The following is an 11575-nucleotide window of genomic DNA, read 5'->3' on the forward strand; positions in this document are numbered from 1 at the left end:
TCCTTGGCATCAATAAGTTGAATTTTTCCATTGAAATTAAACAAATCTGATTGGCTATTAGTAGCCTGCCTTCTTTTCAGAATTTAAACCCAAGTCTCCCAGTGACTGACTGTACCAGATTTGAGGCATCTGCCATTAAGAGTGTAAGAATGGCAGCGATGTATATACAGTATACCCCTTGAAAATCAAAAGGTGAATTTTGCTTGGCTGCTTTTGTCTCCACCCACTTTCCTGAATATTAGTCCCAGTCACCCAGTGGCCATGTGTGTCAAGTTTGAGAACCCTGCCAATAACAGAATGGCTGAAATCAATCTAACAAATCTGATTGGCTGTTTGTGGCTCCACCCCCTTTTGTGAATTTGGACCCCAGTCACCCAATGACTGACTGTATCAGGTTTGAGGCCTCTGCCATTAAGGGCTTGATTCACAAAGCGGTGCTAACCTATCGCGCGTGAAATTTGGTTTTGGCTCCGCCCACATTTTGTGACCTTGACACACAGTCACTCAATGACCAAGTTTGTGAGCTTTCATTTTCCTGGCATCAAAAATGTGTGAATGGAAGCAGTTTATCCAGCAAAGAAATCTGATTGTCTGTTTGTGGCCCCGCCCCTTTAGTGAATTTGGACCCCAGTCACCCAATGAACTAAACAAGTTTGAAGCCTCTGTCATTAACAGTGTAAGAATGGCAGCAGTTTTAATATTCCCCTTGAATTCCAATAGGTAATTTTTGTTGGCTGTTGTAGGCTCACCCACTTAATCTTAATCTAATTCACCCAGTGACCGACTGTGGCAAGTTTGAGAACCCTGCAATTAACAGTCTATGAATGGCTGCAGTTTACATTTTCCCATTAAAAATGAATGGCTGAAAATTGATTGGCTGTTTTATGCTCCGCCCACTTTTCCTTGACCAACTGTGCCAAGTGTGAGGACTCAGGCTTGATTACTGTGAGAATGGCAGCCTTTTACATTTTTTCCATTGACATGAATGGGTGGAATCTAATTTGCTGTTTGTCGCTCCGCTCAAGTGTGCATGGGGGGTGCGACCGTTCAAATCAGTCAAGCCGTTTTTTAGTGATTGCGGCACACACACGCACGCACGCACACACGCACACACACACACTTTTATATACTTAGATTATATAACCTGGGTAGCCCAAAAGAGAATGGACTCAACTTTCTGTCCAGAGTGGATATTCCATCATTAAATGCACAAGAACGTGAGGAGTTAAATTCCCCAATCATAGAGGAAGAATTATATTTCCTATATAAGTTCTACAAATTATGCATGAATGAACTTTCGGCCCCCTTTTGCGCCTTGACTAGTGCGCAACAGGGGGAAAGTTTATTTTCAGATCTTTCAAATAAAGCAACCATTGCACTGATTCTGAACGAAGGCAAAGATAAGACGGACTGTTCAAACTATCACCCAATTTCATTAATAATGTCGATGTTAAAATGTATTCAAACATCTTGACAATCACCTATCCAAATTATTAGGCCATCAGCAAAACGGTTTTAGGCTCGGCCGTCAGATCAGCGATAATCTTTCGTTGGTGAATAATTTTATTTTTGCTTGCAGGGAAAGGAAATTGGCAGCGGTTCTCATAGCAATAGATGCAGAAAAGGCCTTTGATAGGCTATCAAGTGATATTTTCTCTTTTTGGTCTTAATTCAATCTAGGGGACAAATTCATTGATAGAATTAGGAAACTCTATATAAACCAGTCAGCCTGTATTAACATCAATGGGCAATTAATAAAAGATTTTAAGATATCAAATGGAGTCCGTCAGGGATGCCCTCTGTCTATTCAATTTTGCCATGGAGGTATTAAAACGAGCTATTTAGGATAATGGACGAATTAGGGGTCTGACTGTGGGAGGTGTAGAAATTAAACAGCAGGTCTATGCAGATGACCTGATTCTAACCTTGACAGACCCATATGCTTCCACAAGGGAAACGCTAAAAATCCTGGCTGATTTCTCTCTCTGTTCTAATTACGAACTAAACAAGAAAAAGATGCAACTCTTAAACAAAGGCTGTAGTAACGAGACATTGGCAAGATAAGTTCTCTTGCCGATCTAAGATGGCAGAAAAACAAAATTACTTATTTGGGAACTAAGGTTTGTAGCAACCCAGAAGCATTATTTTCTGATGATTTTAAAGATATAATCAAGCCCAGTTCAGATTCCCTAGAATCCTGGAATAAACCAATGTTTAACAGTATAGGCAGGGTAGCAATTATTAAGACTTTCCTTGTCCCTAAGATTCTTTTTTTGATACAAAACATCCCAGTTGACATTCCCCAGGCATGGTTTTCGGTCATTGCACAGGCTGCTCCAAAGGTTTATTTGGTTCAACAAAACTCCCAGAATCACCTATCATTATCTTACAAAAAGCAAAGAAGCGGGTGGTTTAGCAGCTTCCGATATGGCCCAGTATCACACTGCTAACCTTCTTTAGCGAATCCTGGAATGGAGATGCAAAGGCGAGAGAAAGTGGTGGGTAGAAATGGAGACATCTTGGGTGAACTTCGGCTTGGTCTTCTCATGGAACAAGAGTAACCTTAGTCAACTCATCCCTTTATTAAATCTATGTTGAAAACAATGCTAGAGCTAATTAAACATGAAGTAAAAAAGAAGCAAATACCACTCCAAACCATAAGAGATAACCCAGACTTTATTCCCGGGCAGTCTTTAGGATGGTTTACACTGAATGGACTTAAAGGACCTCTGTCGCGAAATTCTTAAAATTTAAAATACATGTTAGCATATACAACTAAGAAGTACGTTTCTTCCGGAGTTAAATGAGCCATAGATTACTTTTATCCTATGTTGCTGTCACTTGCAGTAAGTATTAGAAATCTGAAATTACCAACAGATTTTGGACTAGCCCAACTTCTCATAGGGGGTTCTTAGGCTTTTCTTTATTTTTAAAAGCACTTAGTAAATGGCAGTTGGCCAGTTGCTCTGTCCAACTGCCAAAAAAGTGTATGGTGAGCAGGGGGACTGGCCAGCATCTTTGTATAAATCCTTTTCAGGGTCATGCTTAGAATCCCCAATGAAGAGATGGACTAACCCAAAACCTGTCGGTATTGTCAGATTTTTACTGCCTACTGTAAGTGACAGCAACATAGGAGAAAAGTAATTTATGGCTTATTTTACTCTGGAAGAAATGTACTTCTTATTTGTATGAGTTTAAAATTTTAAGATTTTCGTGACAGTTCCTCTTTAACCACTTGCCGACCGCGTACTGTACATTGGCGACGGTAAAGTGGCATGCCCAGGACCACGTAATGCCAATTGGCGTCGGGTCCTGGGACTCTTCCGGGCCGGGGATCGTGCACTGTGATGCGCATGCATCTGCTGGCAATAGGCTCTGCCAACTCGCGACGTCAACCCGCCGGCCGTACGGAAGCGCCGACAGGTTGTTGACCCTTCGATCACCGCGTTAGAAGCGTAAAATACGCTTTGTAATGTATACAAATCGTATTATACAGGCTGCCTCCTGCCCTGGTGGTCCCAGTGATCGAGGGACCACCAGGGCAGGCTGCAGCCCTCCCTGTCTGCACCCAAGCACACTGATCTGCCCCTCCCGCCCCCTGATCGCCCACAGCACCCCTCAGACCCCCCCCCTGCCTACCCCCCAGACCCAATCACCCCCCCTAATCACCCATCAATCACTCCCTGTCACTATCTGTCAACACTATTTTTTGGATTAGGCCCTAAACGGCCCCCTGGGGGCTCCTGATCACCCCCCCGCACCCTCAGATCCTCCCCAGACCCCCCCAGACCCCCCTGTGTGCTGTATACATCTATTCTCCCCTATAATCATCCACTGATCACCTGTCAATCACCTGTCAATCACCCATCAATCACCCCCTGTCACCACCTGTCACTGCTACCCATCAGATCAGACCCTAACCTGCCACTTGCGGGCATCTGATCACCCACCCACACCCTCAGATCGCCCGCAGACCCGCCGCCAGATCACTTCCCAAGTGCATTGTTTACATCTGTTCTCTCCTCTAATCACCCATCAATCACTCCCTGTCACTATCTGTCAGCGCTATTTTTTAGATTAGTCCCTAAACTGCCCCCTGGGGGCTCCTGATCACCACCCCACACCCTCAGATCCTCCCCAGACCCCCCCCCAGTGTACTGTATACATCTATTCTCCCCTGTAATCACCTGTCAATCACCTGTCAATCACCCCCTGTCATTGCCACCCATCAGCTCAGACCCTAACCTGCCCCTTGTGGACACCTGATCACCCGCCTACACCCTCAGATTGCCCGCAGACCCACCCTCAGATCACCTCCGAAAGTGCATTGTTTACATCTGCTCTCCCCTCTAATCACCCAGTGATCACCCATCAATCACCCATCAAACACCCTGTCACCACCTGTCACTGCAATCCATCAGATCAGACCCTAATCTGCCCCTGTCGGGCACCCAATCACCCGCCACACCCTCAAATAGCCCCTCAGACCTGCTCTGATCAACTCGCCAGTGCATTGCTTGCATATATTCTCCCTTGTAATCACCTACTTTTCACCTATCAATCACCCCGTCACCCCCTGTCACCACCTGTCACTGCTACCCATCAGATCAGACCCTAATCTGCCCCTTGCGGGCAACCAATCACCCACCCACATCCTCAGATAGCCCCCCAGACCCGCTCTGATCAACTCGCCAGTGCATTGCTTGCATATATTCTCCCTTGTAATCACCTACTGATCACCTATGAATCACCCCATCACCCCCTGTCACCACCTGTCACTGCTACCCATCAGATTAGGCCCTAATCTGCCCCTTGCAGGCACCCAATCACCCACCCACACCCTCAGATAGCCCCCCAGACCCTCTCTGATCAACTCCCCAGTGCATTATTTACATCTGTTCTCCCCTCTAATCACCCACTGATCACCCACCAATCCCCCCCTGTCACCACCTGTCACTGCTACCCATCATACCCATCAGATTAGACCCTCATTTGCCCCTTGCGGGCACCCAATGACCGGCCCACACCCTCAGATCGCCCTCAGATACCCCCGATCACCTCCCCAGTGCATTGCTTGCATCTATTTACCCCTCTATTCACACCCTCAGACACCCATCTATCACCTCCTGTCACCCCCTAACACACCTACCCATCAAGAGATCCTCCTCAGAACCCCTTCCGATCACTTCTCCAGTGCATTGATTGCATCTATTCTCCCCTCTAATCACCCACTGAGACACCCATCAATCACCTCCTGTCAACACCTGTCACCCCCTAGCACTCCTATCCATCAGATCAGGCCCTAATCTGCCCCCCTGTGGGCTTTTGATCACCCAGCCAAACCCTCACCCGCCCCACCGCAGTTAAATATTTTTTTTTTCTGATCACTGCTGGTACGACTTAATTGTGGCTGAGACCAACAGTTATGCCACACAATACGCAACCGCCAATCCAAGAAGCTACTATGCCCAGCCTTATCGGTGGAAGCCACTCCAAGTTTCCGAACGTAACATTTTTTGGGACCTTCTCCTTAACATGGGTCTAGTCAAAAAGAATGTATTGCGGTCTTATTGGTCTACGCACCCAATACATCACATGCCCATGTTCTCTGCTGCCATGTCCAGGTCACGATTTGAGAACATCCTGCGCTCCCTGCACTTCAGTGCCAATACAACCTGTCATCTAAGAGGCCACCCTGCTTATGACCGGTTCCACAAAATTCGGCCCCTCATAGACCACCTGTCATCAAAATTTGTAGATGCTTATTCCCCTGAACAGTCATTTTGAGGCATTTGGTTTCTAGACTACTCCTCACGGTTTTGTGACCCTAAAATACCAGGGCCGTATAGGAACCCCACAAGTGACCCCATTTTAGAAAGAAGACTCCCCAAGGTATTCCGTTAGGTGTATGATGAATTCATAGAAGATTTTATTTTTTGTCAAAAGTTAGCAGAAATTTTTTTTTTTTTTCACAAAGTGTCATTTTCCACTAACTTGTGACAAAAAACAAAATCTTCTATGAACTCACCATACACCTAATGGAATACCTTGGGGTGTCTTCTTTCTAAAATGGGGTCACTTGTGGGGTTCCTATACTGCCCTGGCATTTTAGGGGCCCTAAACCGTGAGGAGTAGTCTTGAAACCAAGTGCCTCAAAATGACCTGTGAATAGAACGTTGGGCCCCTTAGCGCACCTAGGCTGCAAAAAAAGTGTCACACATGTGGTATTGCCATACTCAGGAGAAGTAGTATAATGTGTTTTGGGGTGTATTTTTACACATACCCATGCAGGTGGGAGAAATATCTCTGTAAATGACAATTTTTAGATTTTTTAACACACAATTGTCCAGTTACAGAGATATTTCACCCACCCAGTATGGGTATGTGTAAAAATACACCCCAAAACACATTATACTACTTCTCCTGAGTACGGCGATACAAAAATGTGTGACACTTTTTTGCAGCCTAGGTGCGCTAAGGGGCCCAACGTCCAATGAGTACCTTTAGGATTTCACAGGTCATTTTGAGACATTTGGTTTCAAGACTACTCCTCACGGTTTAGGGCCCCTAAAATGCCAGGGCAGTATGGGAACCCCACAAATGACCCCATTCTAGAAAGAAGACACCCCAAGGTATTCTGTTAGGAGTATGGTGAGTTCATAGAAGATTTAATTTTTTTGTCACAAGTTTTGTCACAGAGGCGTCCATAAGCGAGGGGAGGATACCGAACAGCGCGGCCGAGCTGTGCTCGAACCGAACACAAACACCCCTATGTTCGGGGGAATAACGAACAGTGCCGAGCACTGTTCGAGCAACACTATGGTAAAAACCTTTTTCTGTCCTCCTCTAGAATCATCTACTCACATTCAGGTATACACAATTTCTTATGAGCTTCGCCCTTCCTCTGTAATCCCCTCCCAAAACACATGTAAGAAACTAGAGTAAAGGCACAGGAGGCATTTTTTTCTGTGTATTGATGGCCAAATGTCAGAAAATGGCACCAATTTTCTGAAGTGCTATATTTTTTTCAAAAAAGTGTAACTTGTACTTGTAAAGGTACCAGGCCCAAATTTACCGCACATGAGCCTATAGGCACAGATGTCCTGCCACACTAGACTTCTCTCTCCAGTGGAATTCCTAGATCAGGGTGGGTAACCTCTCATTTACACTCTCATCAGGACTCTGTATAGGGAGGAAGGCACTCAGTGAGGAGAGTGAGCCGCCTTTCCATCATCAGGCACCTGTAGGCATGTGCCTACAGTGCCTTATGAGAAATCCAGCCCTGAAAGGTACACATTTGTAGAATACAAAATACAACATAAATATTTGAAATTTCAAATTTTTTGCATATAGTGCACACAGGGCCACACCATTCAGGTCCAGGAATGCACATGAAAGTAGCTAGACACAGAGAACCCTCCAAAGAGCCCATCCAGTTGTCCACAGACACGTCTTCCACTGCTGCCTGGGCACAGAGTACTTCCATCAGGTGGTACCTTGGTCACAAGCTTCCATCCCCCTCTAGTCCAGCTGCTGATTCGGGCCACAAATACAAAAAAATTGGGGCCTCTCTTAGGTAATGCTGCAGTAAGCCGTACCCAGCTTCCTGCTGTTGTCTAGCAACAGACGGCCACAGCCACGCCTGTCATCTCTCTGATGACAGCGTGGCTTAACAGGATGGGTGGTAACATTGTTGTGATCACATCCAGCTGGGCCACTCCTCCAAGTCCTAGCAACGCTGTGGGAAGCCGGTGCCGGTTTCCTACTGTTGCCTAGCATCATCTATTTGATGACAGTGTGACTGTGTCACAGGAAGGGATTATGGAGGGAGAGTGGGTGCCAGGTCTAATTGGGAGGAAATTAATCGGCAGCAGCTGGATTCGCTGCCACAACTTGGAGAGAAAGAGAGAGGAATGGGGAGGAGGATGCTGGCAATGGGGAGAGAGGTAATGCAAGGGAATTTTAAAAATATATTCCGCTACTGCTTATCTAATTTACCCCTATGGTGGTTTAATTCGGGGTCCAGGTATTGGCAGTACTCAGATTACAGAGATTTTACTGAAGTTTTCTCTGTTTTCTCTATAGCTGTAGTTAACATGGCAGCACCAAAATTAGGCACTGCGTGGAGCGAATAAGGACTCAAAGCAACCTGACTCAGCCACTAGACACCACATAATACTATATGGGGTGGGGCGGGGCCACTAGACACCAGAAAACACTATATGGAGAGGGGCAGAGCCACTAGACACCAGAAAATACTATATGGGGAAGGGCGGGGCCACTAGACATCAGAAAATACTATATGTGGAGGAAGGGGCCACTAGACACCAGAAAACACTATATGGGGAGGGGCGGGGCCACTAGACACCAGAAAACACTATATGGGGTCGGGTGGGGCAGATCCACTAGACATCGGAAAACACTATATGGGGAGGGAGTGTGACCATTAGATCACCAGGCATCTTCGTGGTGGAGGGAAGGGGGCCACTAGATCACCAGGATTACCTATTTTCTTACAGTATATTTAAAATTACTGGCAAAAAAGGTATCTTGATTAAAGGGACACTGTAGGGGTCGGGGGAAAATGAGTTGAAGTTACCCGGGGCTTCTAATGGTCCCCCGCAGACATCTTGTGCCCGTGCAGCCACTCACCGATGCTCTGGCCCCGCCTCCAGTTCACTTCTGGAATTTCAGACTTTAAAGTCTGAAAACCACTGCGCCTGCGTTGCCGTGTCCTCACTCCCGCTGATGGCACCAGGCGCGTACTGCGCAGGCCTAGTATGGTCTGTGCCTGCGCAGTACGCTCCTGGTGCCATCAGCGGGAGTGAGGACACGGCACCAGGAGTCCTTTCTACTAGTAAAGCATGTGCATGAAAAAGAGGCACAAGGAAAAATGGGATGAAATCTTAATAAACAATAAAGATCCTGTTGAACTGGAGGCGTGGTGAAGCCAAAAACATGTAAACAATAAGTACCGTATTAAAACAGTCAGTAATAAAACAGCAGAAAATCTTACTGATATTTTACTACAGCTTAACCTAGCCCTACTCTTACATAAAACCCTCCACTAACGATGCCTAACCCTAACCCCCGATGGTGGAGCCTAACCCTAAGACCCCCCTGGTGGTGGTGCCTAACCCTAAGACAGTGCTGTCCAACTGGCCAGGCCTTCTGCTGGGGCCCTCCTGCTCCATGCTGTGACATTGTTAGCCCCCAGTCCCCAGAGCTGAGGGGCCTTTTTAAAAAAAAAAAAAAAAACCTTTTCCCCATGCCTCGGCTGCTGTAAAGTAAATTTACAGCCCCCCTCATTTCGTTCTCCTCGTGTTGCCGCCTCTAACTCACTTCAGATTGGCGGGCAGGAAATAGGAACCAGCCAGACCTGCGCATGGCAGCTGCACAGTGGACTTTAAGTGCAGGATGTGACCGATCATGTCACTTCCTGCATTTAAATTCACTGCACGCCTGCTATACGCTGGTCTGGCTGGTTCCTATTTCCTGCCCGCCACTGATCTGATGTGAGTTAGAGCCGGCAGCATGGGGGAACGAGGGGGGAATATTTACATTTAAGCAGCGGCAGCACGGGGGAGAACGAGGGGGAGGGGGGATGTAAATATTTACATTGTGCATTGCATTTTGTGGGTAAATCTGCCGCCAATCTGATTGCATTTTGTGGGTAAATCTGCCGCCAATCTGAATGCATTTTGTGGGTAAATCTACCGCCAATCGGAATGCATTTTGTGGGTAAATCTGCCGCCAATCAGAATGCATTTTGTGGGTAAATCTGCCGCCAATCTGATTGCATTTTGTGGGTAAATCTGCCGCCAATCTGAATGCATTTTGTGGGTAAATCTGCCGCCGATCTGATTGTATTTTGTGGGTAAATCTGCAGCACATCTGAATGCATTTTGTGGGTAAATCTGCCGCCAATCTGATTGCATTTTGTGGGGTAAATCTGCAGCCATTCTGATTGTATTTTGTGGGTAAATCTGCAGCCAATCTGAATGCATTTTGTGGGTAAATCTGCCGCCAATCTAAATGCATTTTGTGGGGAAATCTGCTCCCAATCTGATTGCATTTTGTGGGGAAATCTGCTCCCAATCTGATTGCATTTTGTGGTCTGGAAAAAAACCGGCCCTCCATGCCCGTGAAGTTGGACAGCACTGCCCTAAGACATCCCTGCTGGTGCCTAACCTCCACACACAAACACCCTTCCTCACACCTAACTTATACAAACAATAGTATATTTGATAACGTAAGATTTGTACATACAAACAAAATCACATTACAAAAACTATAACGTTGCAAGTTTCAAAACGATAACATATTTCATAATATTCTAATGTTGACAACAATATTTATCTGGCGCCCGCATTTATGCGCTATATTAAAGATATTTTATTTAGCAGATGTGGGCCACCCAAATCGTTGCCGGGGGCACCCAAATTTCCGCCTTCCAGGAAAGCTATGTTACAAAACGAATTTTGCAAACAAAGCAATTTTTTATGTAATTTGGCCATTCACAATGAAAAAGAATGGTAACATGTTTGAACTCGGAAAGGTACAGTATCTCAAATGTCAGGTTAGGTGTCTCATATTTTTGTATATATATTATTATATAATTTCATGAGACAACACTGAAGCTATAACTGAAGATGAGGTGGACCCTCGTCCACCTCAGCAGGCCCATCCCAGCACTGGCAACCCTGAAAAAGAGCTTGTCGATGCTTGTCAACAGCTTATATGCATATATATATATATATATATATATATATATATATATATATATATATATTCAATCAAAAAACAAACGCTCTGACACCAGTGAACAAAACTTAAAACAGCACTCCTGGTTTCGCCTCCTCCACATAGCATATAAATATTGTACACAGAGGTAGCGCCACTCAGGTTAATACAACTCTAATAATCTATATATATAAAATTGTGTGTGCGTGTGCGTGTGCGTGTGCGTGTGTGTGTGTGTGTGTGTGTGCGTGTCATGTCAATGGAAAAAAATGTAAAAGGCTGCCATTCTCACAGTAATCTAGCCAGAGTCCCCACACTTGGCACAGGTGGTCACTTGGTGACCGAGGTTACAAATCCAGGAAAAGTGGGTTGAGCATAAAACAGCCAATCAAATTTCAGCCATTCATTTTGAATGGGAAAATGTAAACTGCAGGCATTTTTAGACTGTCAATGGCAGAATTCTCAAACTTGGCACACTTGGTCACTGGGTGACTGGGATTAATATTAATTAATTAATTAATTAATTAATATTCATGAAAGTGGGGGGAGCCTACAACAGCCAATCAAAATTCACCTATTTATTTTCAAGGGGAATATTTAAACTGCTGCCATTCTTACACTGTTAATGGCAGAGGCTTCAAACTTGCTACAGTCGGTCTTTGGGTGACTGGGGTCCAAATTCACTAAAGGGGTGGGGCCACAAACAGCCAATCAGATTTCCTTGGTGGATAAACTGCTTCCATTCACACATTTTTGATGCCAGGAACCTGACAGCTCACAAACTTGGTCATTGAGTGACTGTGTGTCCAGGTTACAAAATGTGGGTGGAGCC

General features: G+C 45.5%; 1 protein-coding gene across 1 annotated transcript in view; it reads right to left on the reverse strand.

The window, feature by feature from the left end:
* LOC137544696 (olfactory receptor 13C7-like) overlaps positions 1 to 11100 on the reverse strand; it is a 34767-nt gene extending 23667 nt beyond the window's left edge. Inside the window, exon 1 of the mRNA XM_068265791.1 lies at positions 11036 to 11100. The gene's annotated coding sequence lies outside the window, so the exon portion shown is untranslated. The remainder of the gene's footprint in view (positions 1 to 11035) is intronic.
* Positions 11101 to 11575: the final 475 nt, after the last annotated feature.

This window comes from Hyperolius riggenbachi, chromosome 2 (genome assembly GCF_040937935.1).
Source record: "Hyperolius riggenbachi isolate aHypRig1 chromosome 2, aHypRig1.pri, whole genome shotgun sequence".
NCBI classification, from domain to species: Eukaryota; Metazoa; Chordata; class Amphibia; order Anura; family Hyperoliidae; genus Hyperolius; species Hyperolius riggenbachi.